Source organism: Nipponia nippon, unplaced genomic scaffold (genome assembly GCF_047370975.1).
Source record: "Nipponia nippon isolate SJK-2023a ecotype South Korea unplaced genomic scaffold, ASM4737097v1 scaffold_20, whole genome shotgun sequence".
In the NCBI taxonomy this organism is placed as follows: domain Eukaryota; kingdom Metazoa; phylum Chordata; class Aves; order Pelecaniformes; family Threskiornithidae; genus Nipponia; species Nipponia nippon.
In genome coordinates, this window is record NW_028262337.1 from 1,996,375 (window position 1) to 2,013,131 (window position 16,757).

Consider the following 16,757-nt stretch of genomic DNA (forward strand, 5'->3'; position numbering starts at 1 on the left):
TGCCTCCTTACTGCAACAGCTGATACTGGAGGAGGGACGATTGATGGAGGAGTCAGAAGCTCTGGCTGCTCTCTGTAGCAGCCACCTTGCCGTCTTCTTTCTGCCACAACAATCTGTAAAGACGCACAGACCTCTCTGAACTCTGTATTACCTACACTCCATTGGAGGATTTCTTCCCTCTAAATACACATACACTGCTGGTCCCCAGAGCCCTCTGTTATGCGGGTACTGGTCTGTAGCTTGCAATGGGGTGGCACGCTGGTGAACGCTTGAATTTATGCCAAATGAAACTCGTCAGCTAAAGCAGTAAGAAATGGAAAAGTGGGAATGAATAAAAACCCGTGAGGTGTGTCTGGATATAAAATAAAATTGAGGATAAAATTGAGACTGAGGTTAGAGGAAGACTTGTAGATTTTATGTGAGGGGCCATAAGCTATTTCTGAAAATAGAGCAGGGAGGGGAAAGGGAGCTGATCAGTAGTTCGAGAGACACTGAGTTATTCAGACAATATAAGAAAGGACTAGCTGCCCTTTTTGGGTTTTTGGGGTTTTTTTTGGAAAACAGTCTTCCTGAGCCAAAGCACATTTCATCTGCCCGCTCACGAGGACGAAATCGGATGCAGGTCCTGCGTGAAATGCTCACCAGGGGAGCATCGTGCAGCCTCTGCTTTGTTTCGCCTGCCTGCAGTGCAACTTTTAATTAGCCAGTGGTGCAGAATATGGTACTCTCTTACACAAATTCTGTAACTCGGTATTGTTTCCCATGAGAAAACATTTATAATAGGTGTTTAATATGGTTGCTTATTTTTAAGGGTTGAAGTATCTCTTCTGCAGGGACTATCATGAAAATGTAATGTGCAGTTAGGTTTTGTTGTTGTTGTTGTTGTTGTTAAACTGTAGTGTTTGCTGCTAGCAACTAATGTAAAACTGAAAGCAACCTGTTTGTAACGAAAACACAAATAATTGGTAGCTTGTCAAACAACCGGCAGCTCAGGGAAGTACAGCAGAAGCTGGAGCCCTTTCCTGACTCACCGGCGCAGACCTAGGCCACCATCAGCCACGGCTGGACCCAGCTTTGGTTGGGGCTGCAGCCTGTAGCTCCCGGGCTGCGGGTCTCAAACGTGGGGAGAGGGGGACCTGGAGGGTGTAAGCGGGGTGCGGGGGCCGCGGCTGCCGGGGGCGGGAGCGCAGCCCGCCGCCGCCGCCGGAGCTGTCCAAGGTTTGGCGGCAAAGGCGGCGGCCCCTCAGCCCGGGCTGCCGCCGCCCCCTCGGCCGGGTCGCCGGGAGCCCCCTCAGCCCGGGCTGCCGCCGCCCCCTCGGCCGGGTCGCCGGGAGCCGCGCAGGCCCCCCGCCTCTCCGGAGGGCAGGCGAGGGGCGCGGTGGGGCAGGGAGGCCCGTCCCCGCCGCGGGAGGGGAGGGAGGCGGGCAAATGGCGGGCCGCCCGACGGGAGCAAATGGCGGGCGGCGGGCAGGGGCGGTGGGGCCGCGGCGGCGCTGAGGCCCGCGATCCGGGTCTGGTTCGCCGGGCGGCGGGAAGGGGCGGCGAGGCCCTGCTGGAGGCGGCGGGAGAGAGCCGGCTTTCAGGTACCTGCTCTTGCAGCGCAGCCGGGCCGGCGGCCTTTGCCAGGGAGCTGAGCTCGCCTTCCTCTGCCCCCCTGCGCTTCGACCGGGGGTCGGCGGGGCGGTGGGGAGGCTCCCGCCGCTGTGGGCGAGCCTCTGGTTATGCCGCTGGAGGAGGTTTAATAATGTCAACAATGCTTTGTCGCTGCTGGTTTAATTTGAATGTTCATCTGCCTCGAGGAGGCACACTGGCTAAACGGAATTATTTTTCTCGGTAAAGTTACTGCTATAACATCCCACATTTTTTCAAATTCTGACCTTTCTTCAGGGTACTCTAAAGATCACGAGTGTTCCCAGGTGCCGCTCGTCGCTGGTGCCCTGCGCCGGGACGGGGCCGGGGCCGGGGCCGGGGCCGGGGCCGGGGCCCGCCCCGGGGGCAGCGGGGCTGCGGGGGGTGGCGGTGCCGCCCAGCGCCAGGGCAGGTGGGTGGGTGCGCTTTGATCGGTGTTTAAATGCAGATTACTGAGAGGGGTGTGTGTTTTACCTGGCGCCCTCTCTCATTGGAGCCCACAGCCAAAATATTTCCAGTCTAAGAAATCCCATATTGTGTTTAACGTACAAAACATATGACTAATTCCATCGGGGGAGTCAGGACACGCTTCAGTGCTTTCTGGGTTGGGCTGTTACGCCTTATGTAGCGTAATATAACTTCCGAGTGGCTGGGACAGTTGCTGTCAAACGCGTAACGGCGAGTGTCACAAGAAATGTGTAGTTTCGGGACCTTCTCCTTTAAGGATGTAGAGTGACATTTCAGTGGATTCACACCGAATAGGCTGGGTGCACATGTGTTACAGCGTGTTTAGATTGTCCCCCACCACACTTCAGGAGGAAAACTAGAAACAGGTACTCATTTTCAGGGAGAGAAGGGTGTTTGGGCATGTGTGTGTAAAAAACTGAATTTAAAAAGTATCGTATCAAAAAGGGTCCTAAATTACATATATAGTACCTTCTCTTGCATTGGGTAATTTCTTTTTGAATATTCTCTCAGATCTAAAGCAGTTCCTGGGGCTGAGCAATCCCATGGCTGTAAACGAGTGAATGATTTGGTTGAGTTTATTTTTCCTGACCGTTTAAATATTATCATCTGTCTTCTAGTGCCTTTAATTCAACTGATACTTCTTTTCTAAATAACATCTTATCCCACAAATAAATGTGAGTACCTCAGGATTTTAGTTCTGGACAGTTGGTCTGTTTGGGAATTGGTAACTAAGATGCCTGAATATGCCGGTTTTACTATTCTTATAGTTACTTGTTTGGGATCTTTTGAGAGCGTTGTTTTAAAAACTGGAGCTTCTGGGGTATTTAAAAAAATGTTGTCCAGTTGTGGGATCCTTAGCTTTGTCATATAAAAATACTCAAAATGATTTCGTAAACTAACACAGGGCCTGTGCTATTGCAAATCTAAATAATTTATTATAATACATTCTGTTTTGAAGGCAATTAAGTCACACTGGAAAAGAATTGGTTGCTCATATTGTAGCCACATTACAATAAACTAATCAATTAGCCCTTTGTTAAAAACAATTTTTCTTTGGGTCCTATAGGTTGAACTTCATGAGAGGATTTTCTGGACTTCACCACTGGGGAAATGAGATGCTCTCTGGAGGGGAGGCGTTGGGAGTTCCCACTCCACAAGATACAGAGCGCTGACCCCAGCAGATACGGCATCGTGGCAGCTGTAGTGCTTCGCCTGGGGGAAGCATGAGTGACAGAGCTGGTTGTAAGATATATGTTCAAAAGGTGCTCTTTGCGGGGGGATTTGGGGTTTTTGCTCTTTTTTTTGGAGGTGAAGTTACACTGGGATGGGGAACATCATAACAAATGAGAGCATGTGAATTTGAACCATACTGACAAGTAATGGGATTAGCTCCTTACAGCTGGAAACACCACACAACTTTTGCATGGCCAGTCTTGGCCTGTGGTGTTATTCTGGACCCCTAGAAGTTGGGAGTGTTTGCTTCTCTTCCTGATTTTTACTGTGAGGCAGGGAATAAACTTCAACCTTTGAAGCTCTTGGCTAACTGAGAAAATCTCCAGCCTGAGGAGTCTCTGTGTGTTTGGAACAAAGTAGTCCTTTGTGCATAGACTACTCTTTTAGGACTACTACTTTTTAGGTAGTAGTCCTACTCTTTTAGGTTAGTAGTCCTACTCTTTTAGGACACTTGGCAAATATTAATTAGCTCAGCCTCTGTTCCTGTAAAGTAGGTAAATGGCGCTTTTTTTTTTCTTTTTCTGTACTTTATTATGGTTACACAGAGTAAACAATTCTGCAAGCAGGCAGTAGTGAAACTAAAAACACTGTCCAGCTTCCTGACTGTCTTTCCCGAAGCATAAAGTCACAGACTCTTCTCATAGCAAGGAAAACAAGTTATTGAGATAGATAACTCCAAAATAGAAATTGGTGTCTTTTGCTTGAAATATGAGAGAACTCTGCCTAATGTGGGAAGCATAGGGTAGTCGTCATTTTGTTGTGTTTATAAAATAAATACATTTTTGCACACTCAGTACCCTGGAAAATTAATTGGAAAACACTAATATTTTCTAAGAAATTACACGTTTCACATAACATCCAAAGATGTTTCATTGCTTCCAGCATTCATTCATAAGCTGAGCCTCTCTTTCCTTCTGGTTGTGAATTGGTATTTTAAGATGCAGAGAGAGTTAGAGATTATACCAGTCTAGATATCTGCAGTGAAATCACTGTAAGTATGTCTGTGCTAGTGATAAATCTTGTTAATGCTGCATGGAGTTGGATCTGCTTGGAGAGGATTAGAGGGATAAATTTTCTGCTGGTTGTCATGACAACCATAAATCCATGCAGCTGTACAGCGCTGTGTTAATCCATGCAGTTTAATCCAGTTTCCAAATTAGATCATCAATATTGAGCTGCTAGGTAGCAGCTGGTTTAAATGCTCTCCATTCCCTTCTTTTAAAATAGCGTGTGCAGTCCAACTGATGCACCTACAATCTTCTAGGAAAGATGCAGTGTTAAACCATGGAGCAATTTGTTGCTGTAGTAGCAGTGTATGACTGGGCTCAGTGTCCCTAGCCCCATGCTTTTGAGGTGTTCATAATAAGTCATTGTTATCAGTATATATTATTATGTCATTTATGTTTTAGAAATTGCAACAAAAGTTTAAGGACTCTTTAGTCCCTCATTAAGATAATCTGGTTATTACACTGTGCAACAATGAGTGCTGATGCTATTGTGACTTTTAAAGCTTTTGTTGCAAACTGAGAAAGTATTTAATCTGGAAGGAAGTTAGAAGATGTGAGTATGCCCTGCAAGGTGATTGGAGCGTGCTTGAAAACTCATCTGGCACTGAACAATTCAGGAGAACTACTTCTGGTTTGAGCTGATCCTCAGTTATAGATCCCTCTTGTGTTATTTTGCAATTACTATGTTATTACTTCCACAGTTTTTCCTATAGTTTGCTGAGATGTACTCGTGAACTTCAGTGTTTGTGAAAGCCTTCATGAAGTCAAGGTAACCAGGCCCAGTTCACATGTGCAAGGTGGCCTCTTTGAGATGCTGCATTTGTGTAAAATGACAGCCCTCTTCTCCACAATAGGGCCATATATAATGCCGTTTTCTGTACAGCACAGCTGTAAGAATCAGCTTTACCAAGTCCTGCAGGAAGTGATTGTGCTGGCGGTTGTCTTCTCTGCCCTGCTAGGCCACCGTGAATTAATTCTGGGCTGGGAGGGACAGCATGAAACTGTGCTAATAGTTACAGAGGGAGAGTCCACCAGTGCTTCTCATTTTCGGTTTCGTTTTTATACATGCCAGAGTTGTATAAGTTGTTTTTTCTTATTGGTTACAGGTTCCACAGAATCCTCATTTAGAAACTTGGTTTTGCAGAAGTCAAGCTGAAGAGTCTCTGTCAGCTCCGGTCCGATATTCAGAAGGTACAAAAATTACACTGTAGAATTGAGCCTGGGGCTCTGCTCTTAAGGAAAGTTCCACATCTCTGGCCAAACATGGCATAACTGCACTGAAGAAGAGCTCATCGCTTACCAGCATCAATAAATATGACACTTAAAAGGAGCAGCCAGTGTTTAAATCCCAGTGATCATTTTCACTAGCGTTTAATAGGTAAGTCTTGCTTTTCCAAATGCAGTGAAACAAATAAAAGGAGCGGGAATGAACATTAGGAAACAGTTTATATGCTTGCTGCCTCAGCCTGGTGATAAGCCCTAAAAGTCCTCTCTTTCCCCCCCCGCCACCTTCCCGGGGGTGTCATGCTGCAGTGTGTACTGTGGCCTTGGGCTGCTCTCCCCGAGGCTGCCTCTGTAGGCAGCTCTTTCCACCGTATTTGCCCACACTGTGTTTGCTTCACCCTCAAAGCATATGGATGTCACTGACTCATACCCATTATAATTCTAGTAATTCGTTAACAACTAATTCATTATTAAATGTAAATTATTTTTATTAATTTTTATTTTGTTGACCTTAAGCATAAGAAAACATTCTTGATTAAGTGCTTGATTTAGATCTGTAGAGTGCAAAAAACCTTCTGCTATCAGCTGTCAGTGTCAGGTTTTCATCTGTAACTTGCTCTAGCTGCTGATTTTTTGTCCTTATGGTTTACACCTTCAGCATGCCAAAATTGTACATTTTTTTTACAGATTGTCTATCATTTTGCTCCCAATGCTCCTGCACCATATGGTGAAATCGCCTCTTAGTGTTACAGCTGTGCCCCTGGGCTGGGAGTGGTGCCTGGAATGAGCTCAGGTGAGGGTTCGTCTCTGGATGCCGCCTTCAACCTGTCACCCCAGGAGCTGCCTGGCGCTGCGTGCAGCAGCCAGGCCTGTTTGCTCTCCCAGCACCACTGTTCAAGTCCAGGATAGGATTTAGCTCTATAGTTCCATCATTTTACTATTTTATAAGTCAAAAAAATGTAACGTTATTGCTTCTCTGTCAGCGTTGTTTCCTTTTGGATGCTGGTAGGCTGTGACATGTCACAACCCAGAGGCCTGAATTTATAATTATAGGTTTGCTTCATTGTAACATATTTGGAAATATCTATTCTGTAGGCAACTATTTATCACCCAGTTAAAGTGGTGCTTCTCTTGGAGCACAGTATTTATTGCTGATTTAGTTACTTTTTATATTTTCAGTGTGTTGGTATTCTTTACATACTTGTGTTTGCATACATGTTTTTCTTCGATATAATTGGTATTTAACATTTGGAAGTATCCTGAGACGTGTGCTAGTGTAAGCGATTGCCCCTACCCCAGTTTAAGTCACAGAGGGAAGTGGAGGGTGGGAAGCAGTGATATTGTGCAATGTTTTTACTTCAATTCTGGTTTCTAGATTTACAATAGCTTAGGTTTTTCTTTCTAAGAATGAGGTGGAAGGATAAAGCACTTCTCAAACAATTGTTTTAATCCTCTGCCTGTAGCTCTGACATGTGAATTTCTAGTATGTCTTACTAGAGAGTAGTTTTGGGAACAAAAGTGAAAACAGTATTTAGAAGGTTGTAATGGTCTGGAAGGTGTAAATGTTGATTCGTGAACACAATGTGAGCTGCTGTTTAATATTTTCCATTTTAGTAGCTTCTCATTGGTGTTACCTTCATAAAGACTGTCATTATCAAGACAATAAAGTGCAAGATTGTAGGTGCTAATAATGTGTGCCAGTTGTCTGGATAAAGAGCTAAAGCTTCAGAGGGAAGGGCATCTGCCGCGTTTGCTTTTTGGTTAGGGTTCTATTGTACAACTCTATCCCCTCTTGAAAAGCTCAGCCTTAGGATGAGCCAGGCACTAAATCTCTTGAGCATTAGTACTTACTGTCAGCAGTGCACAATGCTGTTTGAGCTACCAAAGAGCATGCCGCGGGGGCATGGGCGTCTGAGTTTTCCAGGAATGAGCAGCCACTCTGAGTGTCATGCTTTCCACTCTTGTGAAGAGCTGCCTGGAAAAGCTGTAAGGCGTTTACCGACAACTTGCCCCTTGTCTCATAGTCCATAGCTTGTTTACACGTGGGTGCATTGCACAGCTACACCACCACACTAAACACGAACGCTGCAGACCTTTGTGGCTCTATGTATGGTGTCCTTCTGCTTGGAAGGAATCAAATTCGGTGTAGGCTTCCTTCATCTGTGCTGCCACAGCGAGGGGAGAGGGCAGCTGCACCCTCCTCCTGAAGGACTTGTAGTCATATTTATCACTGGAACTGCATTTCTGCAGGTGTCATCTAGAGGCTGGGGGTGCACGTGGAGGGCTCCCCTGAAGCTGGGGACATTCACAACATCTTGAAAAATGCTCAGATTCTAGCAAGATCGGATTTTATAAAAACATCAAAGGAGAGCATTTCAGAAGTAGTGCTAATGCAAAGCGTCAGCTCTTCTGCAGCATATCAATGACTGATTTTTATCTTAATTTGAAGTGTAATCAGCTCCATTTGGTGGATGAGGTTTCTCTTGACAGCAGTTCAGTTGTAATTAACATTGAGAACTTCTTGCATCAGTAATGAAGATTTTTTTTAACATCTTTTGTTTCAAAGCCTTCTTCCTTATTTTTCCTTGTCGTTTTTTTTTTTTTTTTCCTAAATCCCTTGTGCTTTTTTCTGTCCCAAACGCCTTTTGGCTGCTTGATGTCACTTGAAACAGCTGATATCTTGCTAAGTAGAAAAAAAAAGATGCAGGTTTCCCTTCAGAATCAAAGTGCTGGAGCATCAGTAAAAGCTGGGTTCGGCCTTTTTCCCAGATGCGGATTATGTCATCCTCCTTGCTGCTCTTGGTCTCTGGTGACCCAGGATTTGATGACCTCCTGAGGATGTGTTTGGCAGAAAAATGAAAGCTTGAAGTTCAGAGATACCTAGAAACTAGCCTTACATGTCACATGAAAATGTAGTCATCAAGCAAAATGTATTGTATATATATAGGAATATAGACTGGAGTTGCCAAAACTTCTATACTCAACAGTCAGAACAAACACATTGTGACTGAGGCTTAACTCCTGCTAAACATCACATTACTTCATTTGGGTATCTTGCATAGAGCGATTCCCATAAGCCTGATACCGAGAAACTATTTTTTTGGTTTTCTTCACATGAGTGGGTGATAGTCTGGTACATAAAATTTATGTATAAATTGCTATACGGGTCTGCATTACAGTCAGTGAGTTGTCCTCCCCCCACCCTTCTAGAAACTTGCTTTAATGGTGTTTACGGTTTTCAAAGCATGCCTGTAGGAGAGTTGAGCAGTGACAGCATTCTCCTGCATGGTGAAAGACTGTGTCTGAAACCCTTCTTCAGGGTTTAGGACAGGGATTCAAATACACCACTAAAGTCTGAGTAGGTGCTCCAGTTATGAGGCTACTTTGTGGTAGCTCTTTTGACCTGGGTTCTGTTGGTTTTGTTTGTTTTGTTTAAAAACATATGAAAGTTGTTCTAGTCCAGATGTGGAATAACTTCAGGTTCTTTAAAGAAACTGAATTGTCTTTGTCAGCTCCATGTAACCATCATATGAGGCAACACAGGACGTTTACAAAAAAAGAAACTGTCTTGGGACGTTGACTCTTATGCTATTCATAGGGAAAAGATATTGGTATCAATGAAACTTAAAAGTAGAGCCAACACATCACTAACTCACAGCAAGAATGTAGCGTCCTTAACAGATGTGTTGTTTCAGAAATTGTTTCCTTCAGAGAAAAGCCTGTCTTGGCAGTTTCCTTGTTTTCTTCTTGGTTATTTTTCCTCTGCTCAGTCTGATCTGAGAACTTCATAGTAATAAAAGCATTTGCATGGCTGGATGAGTACATTAAATGATTTTGGATGTGCTGTGTTGCACTGGGCTGCCCACAGTGACAGCAATATCTAACTGGAAAGTGCTGCAACTGGTGGCTCTAAAACATCTGGGAGTGAATGGGAGAAGCTGTTTCCATTGACCTCACTCGATGCTTTGCTCTCTTCAGGCAAGTGGGGAACAAACACTGACAGTCTGTCAGGAGTGACAAGCCAATGGTATCAGCGGTGTGTGCTTCGGTGGTGGTCAGAGCCAACATGGGAAGAGGAATTCCAGCAACCTCTAGTTCTCCAGCAATTAGTGGTTTTCCTTGGATATTGCACGTGTGAGTCTGTGGTGGCTATCTGCCTACATATGTGTCTGTGCGATAGGTATATTGTAAGATTAAGTTGAATTTGGGATCAGAAGGATATGAAATGGAAATGTTGAATTTAGGGCTGTAGTACAGGGGAAAAAACTTGAGCAAGAACTCTTGAGGTCACACACTTGCATCTGACCCCGCTTTTGTTTCACTGGTTCCATTGAAGGAGCGTGCATTTCTCTGACGTGTCCATGCAACAAGAAAAGCTTTCTTCTGATTTGATGTTACCATTCAGGTCACCTTAGAGACAAGTGTAATTATCTGCAAATGTGAGGAGAAATGCTGAGAAATGTTTAAAGTCAGAGCTAGTTTTGGAGAACGTATTCAGTAAATGTGTCTGGACTTTGAAGTCTTGCAGACTCAGCAATCATCCTGATGTTGTGACTGGTAGTCTACACAAAATGGTGCTACAGAAGAGCCTGGTTTCTGACTGCTACAGCACAAAAATGAGAATCAATTCCTTGCTCATATTGGAATCTTTTTTCACCAGGGACCTGAGCTTCAGCCAGTAGATACTGAGATGACAATTAGTTGCAATACAGTTCCACAGAAATTTTATCTTTCAGAAGTGCTTTGTGAGGACTCCCTAAATTTGGCAGCTTTAGCACTGGGAGTTCACTTTTGGTTTTGGTCTCCGCTAGTCCTCCCAGCAGTAAATACAACATGGTGTGTGTAAGGGATTTCAATGCTGTGAACAGGCACTGTCTGCCAAGGCCTCCTGAATTTTAAAGCTGATTTGGACTCTGATTCTGTTTGTATTTGTAGGCAAGTTTTACATCTGCTACCACAATTTTCATATGTGTAAGACATTCTGCTAATAGAGGGATTGACAAATGTGTTTCAGTACAGAACAGATATGGAGATGCTCAAAAGATGTCTGTATTTTATCTAAATCTTGGAGTGCAAACACTAGGTTATCTGGTGAAACCATTTGAGAAAGTATGAAAGAATGCCTCTATTTACATTATTTTTTCTTTCTTTCTTGCATTAGTATGTCAGAAATTGGAATAAAAGAATCTAAGTTACTCTGAAATAATAATTGAAAAGAAACTTTGTTAGAACTGGAATTCTCATATGGGCTGAAGGAAGAGAACTCAGCTTCATCAGGCCATATTAGAAGTCCTAATATAAATGTTTTTAATCTGCTTCAATAGTATTACAGAACTTTTCAAAGAAAGCTCAGAATTCTGTCTTAAATTTAGTGTTGTAATACAAGAAGTTCAGAATTAGCAAATGTACTGCCAGGACTGCTTTACGTGATGAGAAATTCCATGTTGGTAATAAAATAGAAAAGGGGACCAGATGCCATCTTTGTCAGAAAAGAGACTCCATCGTTGGCATCTCAGCCATCAGGCTAGCAGCCTGGTTCCTCCAGCAATCTTTCAAGTTCAGTTCCTACAGCTTATGAAAATTTGTGGTCATCTGTGTGTGTGTCTTAGGCATACACTAACAACTCACTAAAGCCATTGGCTTAACCTGTTTACTTCTCCGAAGTGAACTGTACCTACAAGCAGTAATTTTGTGCATTTGTTTGTTATAATGGAAAAATATGAAAAACACCCTAAAGGAATATCAGGAGTATCATCACTAGGGGTAGTAGGCAGGAACTGTGACATTGCCTAGTGTGAACAATAAGTTAGTCTATGTGCACATCTAATTTTATTTTCACGAACAAGAAGAGAGCACAGCATGGAAGGAGAGGTTGTCTTTTTGCTTTGCTTTTGATTTAACAATGCCCACAGATAGTGTATATGTTCAATTCTGTATCATGTCTGTGAAAAATTCTGGGATTCTATATGGAGAGTGCAGGGGGTGCAGGATATAGGCTTGATGCTGGCTTTGACGTGGGAGCAGACTTTCAGAATAATGGTTCTCTGGTTTTTATGTTGAGTACTACCATGATCACTGTGGTAAATTACTATACCATAGAATCATAGAATCATAGAACCGTTAAGGTTGGAAAAGACCCTTAAGATCATCGAGTCCAACCGTTAACCTATCACTGCCAAGTCCATCACTATACCATGTCCTCGAGCACCACGTCTATCCGTCCTTTAAATACCTCCAGGGATGGAGACTCAACCGCTTCCCTGGGTAGCCGTTCCAATGCTTGACCACCCTTTCGGTGAAGTTTTTCCTAATATCCAACCTAAACTTCCCCTGGCGCAGCTTGAGGCCGTTTCCTCTCGTCCTATCACTTGTTACTAGGGAGAAGAGACCGACCCCCACCTCGCTACACCCTCCTTTCAGGTAGTTGTAGAGAGCAATAAGGTCTCCTCTCAGCCTCCTCTTCTCCAGGCTAAACAACCCCAGTTCCCTCAGCCTTTCCTCATAAGACTTCTGCTCCAGACCTTTCACCAACTTTGTTGCCCTTCTCTGGACACACTCCAGCACCTCAATGTCCTTCTTGGAGTGAGGAGCCCAAAACTGAGCCCAGTACTCGAGGTGCGGCCTCACCAGTGCTGAGTACAGGGGCACTATCACCTCCCTGGTCCTGCTGGCCACACTATTCTTGATACAGGCCAGAATGCCATTGGCCCTCTTGGCCACCTGGGCACACTGCTGGCTTATGTTCAGGCAGCTGTCAACCAACACCCCCAGGTCCTTTTCCACTGGGGAGCTCTCCAGCCACTCCTCCCCCAACCTGTAGCATTGCATGGGGTTGTTGTGACCCAACTGCAGGACCCGGCACTTGGCCTTGTTGAATCTCATACAGTTGGCCTCAGCCCATCGATCCAGCCTGTCCAGGTCCCTCTGTACAGCCTTCCTACCCTCCAGCAGATCGACACTCCCACCCAACTTGGTGTCATCTGCAAACTTACTGAGGGTGCACTCGATCCCCTCATCCAGATCATCAATGAAGTTGATGTTGAACAGGACCGGCCCCAGGACTGAGCCCTGGGGAACACCACTCGTGACCGGCCACCAACTGGATTTGGCTCCATTCACCCCCACTCTCTGGGCTCGGCCATCCAGCCAGTTTTTAACCCAGTGCAGAGTGCACTTATCCAAGCCATGTGCAGCCAGCTTCTCCAGGAGAATGCTGTGGGAGACAGTGTCAAAGGCCTTACTAAAGTCCAGGTAGACAACATCCACAGCCTTCCTCTTATCCATTAAGTGGGTCACCTTGTCATAGAAGTTAGTGAAACAGGATCTCCCTTTCATAAACCCATGCTGGCTGGGCCTGATCCCCTGGTTGTCCCACACGTGCTGCGTAATGGCACTCAAAATGGTTTGTTCCATGACCTTCCCTGGCACTGAGGTCAGGCTGACAGGCCTGTAGTTCCCTGGATCCTCCTTCCGACCCTTCTTGTAGAGGGGTGTCACATTTGCTAACTTCCAGTCATCTGGGACCTCCCCACTTGACCAGGACTGCTGATAAATAATGGAGAGTGGCTTGGCAAGCTCCTCTGCCAGCTGCCTCAGTATCCTCGGGTGGATCCCATCTGGCCCCATGGACTTGTGCACATCCAGGTGGAGGAGCAGGTCAGTGACTGCTACCTCTTCAACAACGGGGACTTCACTCTGCATCTTATCTCCATCTCCCAGCTCAGGGAGATGGAGAGAATATCTTTGCCTTTTGAGTGGTTCCCGCCAGATTTAAAAATGAGAGACAAAAATGGATGAGTTCTTTCTTCCAGTAAACAGTGATGAGAAACTGTTCATTCATGCCAGCCCTATGATTTAGAGGTTATGAGAATAATCTCTTTCCAGTCCTGTTGAGCTCTGCATGTTGTCACCAGATTAAGTGGTGTGATTAGTTGGGTTTAAGTGGTAATTTTATGAAAAGGATACAAGAGACATGCATTGTCTTTCTTTTCCTCTCTCAGCTTGTGCTGTGGCACTGAGAAATGCTGCTGCCGTGGAGAGACAAGAGAGTGAATATTGTTGATGAAGGTTCAGTAAGAGACCAAGCTTTGGAGGAGCCAAAAGAATCTGTTAATCTTTACGGTAGAGGCTGAAAAGCTTAGTGCCAGCAAAGCAGGCAGAGCTAGCTCAAGGCAGTGTTGACTCTGTTCACATGTGGTACGTCATCAGGCAAAATTAAAGAAGGTGTCATGTCTACTCTGAGCTGCTTGCTGGAGAGTTTCTTTCAGTACACCTCTTTAGGAGCTGATCGTGGGTCTGCTTCCTGGGAGGTTTCAGACTCTTAATGGAACATGGTTTTTAGATTGAGGGTATAAGAGATGAAACAAGTCAGAGTCTCCTCTTAGCTGTAAATATAGCTATCTGTTACTGCAAATACTGCAACTCCTTGCATGTCTTCATTTCCAGACCTGTTTGCTGCTATCACCCTGTATCGAGGTAATGTCTTTTGTAAACTGCTGTGAAGAATAAAAGGTTTTGGTCTTGAGTTTACAGTTCTTCACCATGAATTTTTTTAATAATCAGGATGGTGGAAGAGTGCCCTTCTCAAGAAAAGAGTTGCCATCATGCCTTTGAGCTCAGGGGTGATGCATCCATCACGTGGGAACTTGGCTTCTACTGCCAGAGGCTCTGGCTGTGCCCAGGCTGCCATCCTGTCCAGCACCTGACTGAATCAGAGTTTGCCCTGAGACAATGTGACCTTCTGGATTGCCAGCTGCACTTTGTTCAGGTTTCAGGGCAACATTAAGCATTTCTTGTCTCATTTCGTCTTGCTGGCCTCATGGTGCTAGCCTGCTCAGTTTGGAAAATCTGAACAGGCTGTTCTTCTGTATCTCCTGTTCACATTTTCCTCTAATTGCAAAAGTTATCCTAGAAACCTTAGCATGTCTTATAGCTTTATATTTTTAAATGTGCAGGCATTTGAACTTCAGTATTGTACAAAAGTATCATTATGGTTTTAAAGTCAGCTTTTTTTTTCAGTATCTTTTCCTGCGAGCATGCAGTTTCATGTGCATACCACTTACACGGCAGTTTCATTCTTAAGTGTCTTGACAAAAAAACCCACCCAATGGATTTTCTAGTTTAATTATAATGATAAATGGAAAAAAATCTGTTGTGCTCAAGCAATTATCACTGTTGAAATAGTACAGACTCTTATAATATTTTGACGCTCCACATTTTCTTTCTCTTTTCTTTCTTTTTTATTTTTAAACACTAATTATGAGCTAGTTCCACTGATTGTTCTCCTGTTGATTTTTTCCCCACTTTACAAAGTAAAATGCAACTAGAGAGTTTTTTCCCTGCTGCGCTCAGGGCAGCTGCCTTTTCTTGTGTTGCTAAAAGGCTGCCAGAAAGGGGTAGAGCATTAAGCAAATCCAGGATAGATTAGTCAGTGAATTAAATGCTAGAAACATTATATTGTCATCTATTTAAAAATAGATTGCTGTTTCAGAACTTTAGTCTAATAGGAATAGCTTATAAACTCTCCTGTGTGTCTCTATTCTTGGATGCATTTCTGGATTATAATCTAAAATTCTCCTGCAGATTTCTTCAAGGAGGAAACGGAGGGAAGGTGAGGAACTGGAGTATCTTACCTACAGACTTTTGCATAAACTTGGGATTTTGGATCGTGTGATGTGAATGGTGGTTTTGAAAGTACAGACACCACATAACCGTCTGCATCGGGGGAGTGGATGTTTGCAGGGAAGATCATGGTTTAAAGATGTTCTAAAATTGCTTTATGCTCTACTTCTGTGTACCTTGGCTTTTTGCCTCATTAGTGAACCTACACTTCCTGATACTATGGAATGTAATCTGTATCTGTGTAATGCCATAGAGTTGGACTTATTCTTCATTTCCAGTTTTGCAAGTTTGTCAAAATCTTGTCCCCAAACTTGAACATTGAATGTGTTATTTTGTTAAACTGTTAACGAGTATCATCTGTCTGAGCTTTTGAGATGTTTTGTGGTCTTCTGCGTGGTAAATTTTACGATTTTTGTATGGTGGTTCATATGCCACATGATATATATTTAGCATTTCCAAAAATCTTTGGAACAACAGTTCCTTTTCCAGTGGATTTAATTAAAAAAATTAAATGGAAAGTACACTGACTGGTTTCCTAATGCTGCTGGATACTCAGATTTGCACTATTCTTTCCAATGGAAAGCAGTTTATATAAGTCTTCAGTTTGACAAAAATAATAATAATAATAGTAGTCTGTGTTTCAGGACAGATGCTCGACAAATCTCAATAAGATTAGCTAATGAAATTAAATACCAGCCAAATTTATTAACATTAATATTCGTTCAAGTCAGGAAAGCTTTTGCTCTTCAAATGTGGTAGGAAAAGCAGGATGGTTTTAGGGATTTGGGATGTAGCTACTTTTTAGCATGACCCAGAATTTCAGTGGATCAGTAGCAAGCTGTGTATCGCTTGGACCTCTGAGGTGTTTGTCTTCTGCACTTTCCCAGCGAGAGGAGTCTTGGTCTGTGCCTGCCCTCAAACCCTGGCAGCCTCCCCTGCCCTCAAACCCTGGCTTCCCTGCCGATCCTTGCAGCAGGACAAGGCAGTTGCCTAAATGTGTTGGCGTACAGGCTCCTTGGCACTACTGTACTTGGCTATTGGGTTTGAGAGACAATATTATGAACTTTTCAGGGCTCCAAAATCAGACAAGTGTAAGAGAAAAATAAAAAAGGCTTTTTTTGGTAGGATGCATGTCAAAGCATTTAGCTGCAATACTGAAGCCAAGGTTGCGAAAGAAGAGTAAAATCTAGAGTTGTGCTCCATCGTGTTTGGGTTAATATTCCCCACTTAGGATCCTTAATGTACGCCACAGCAGCTGAAGTGGAGAGAACAGTTCGGTTTGCAGTAGGCTGTCTTGAATGTTGCTTGCTGCCGTTACACTGTTTCTCCAGATCCCAGTTTCAAAAATACCCATCCTAATTTCACTTCTGTTCTCATTCCAGTGGAAGGGGAGCCTTTAATGGGCAACAGTTCTTTGATATGCAGAGATTAGTAACTTATGACCTGTAGGATGTCAGATAAGATCAGATGACTTCCTGCTAAGCTTCTTGCTGAGTCTTGAAGACGTACTATGCATTAAGCAGTTTCCAGAGGTTAGTTGAAGCTTCAGCAATTCTGGTGAGCTTGTGCTTATTC

The 16,757-nt window shown here is 43.9% G+C and overlaps 1 protein-coding gene across 9 annotated transcripts in view; it reads left to right on the plus strand.

Moving 5' to 3' along the window:
• Nucleotides 1-1,437: 1,437 nt before the first annotated feature.
• NIM1K (NIM1 serine/threonine protein kinase) overlaps nucleotides 1,438-16,757 on the plus strand; it is a 31,909-nt gene continuing 16,589 nt past the window's right edge. For 4 of the 9 annotated variants that reach the window (XM_087759707.1, XM_087759705.1, XM_087759709.1 and 1 more), the window contains exons 1-4: nucleotides 1,438-1,583; nucleotides 3,164-3,359; nucleotides 5,444-5,715; nucleotides 6,249-6,354. The gene's annotated coding sequence lies outside the window, so the exon portion shown is untranslated. Of the gene's footprint in view, nucleotides 1,584-3,163; nucleotides 3,360-5,443; nucleotides 5,716-6,248; nucleotides 6,355-9,539; nucleotides 9,696-14,123; nucleotides 14,329-14,683; nucleotides 15,172-16,757 lie in introns of those variants that run through there. The other 5 variants (XM_087759715.1, XM_087759710.1, XM_087759712.1 and 2 more) reach the window with 5 other exon arrangements.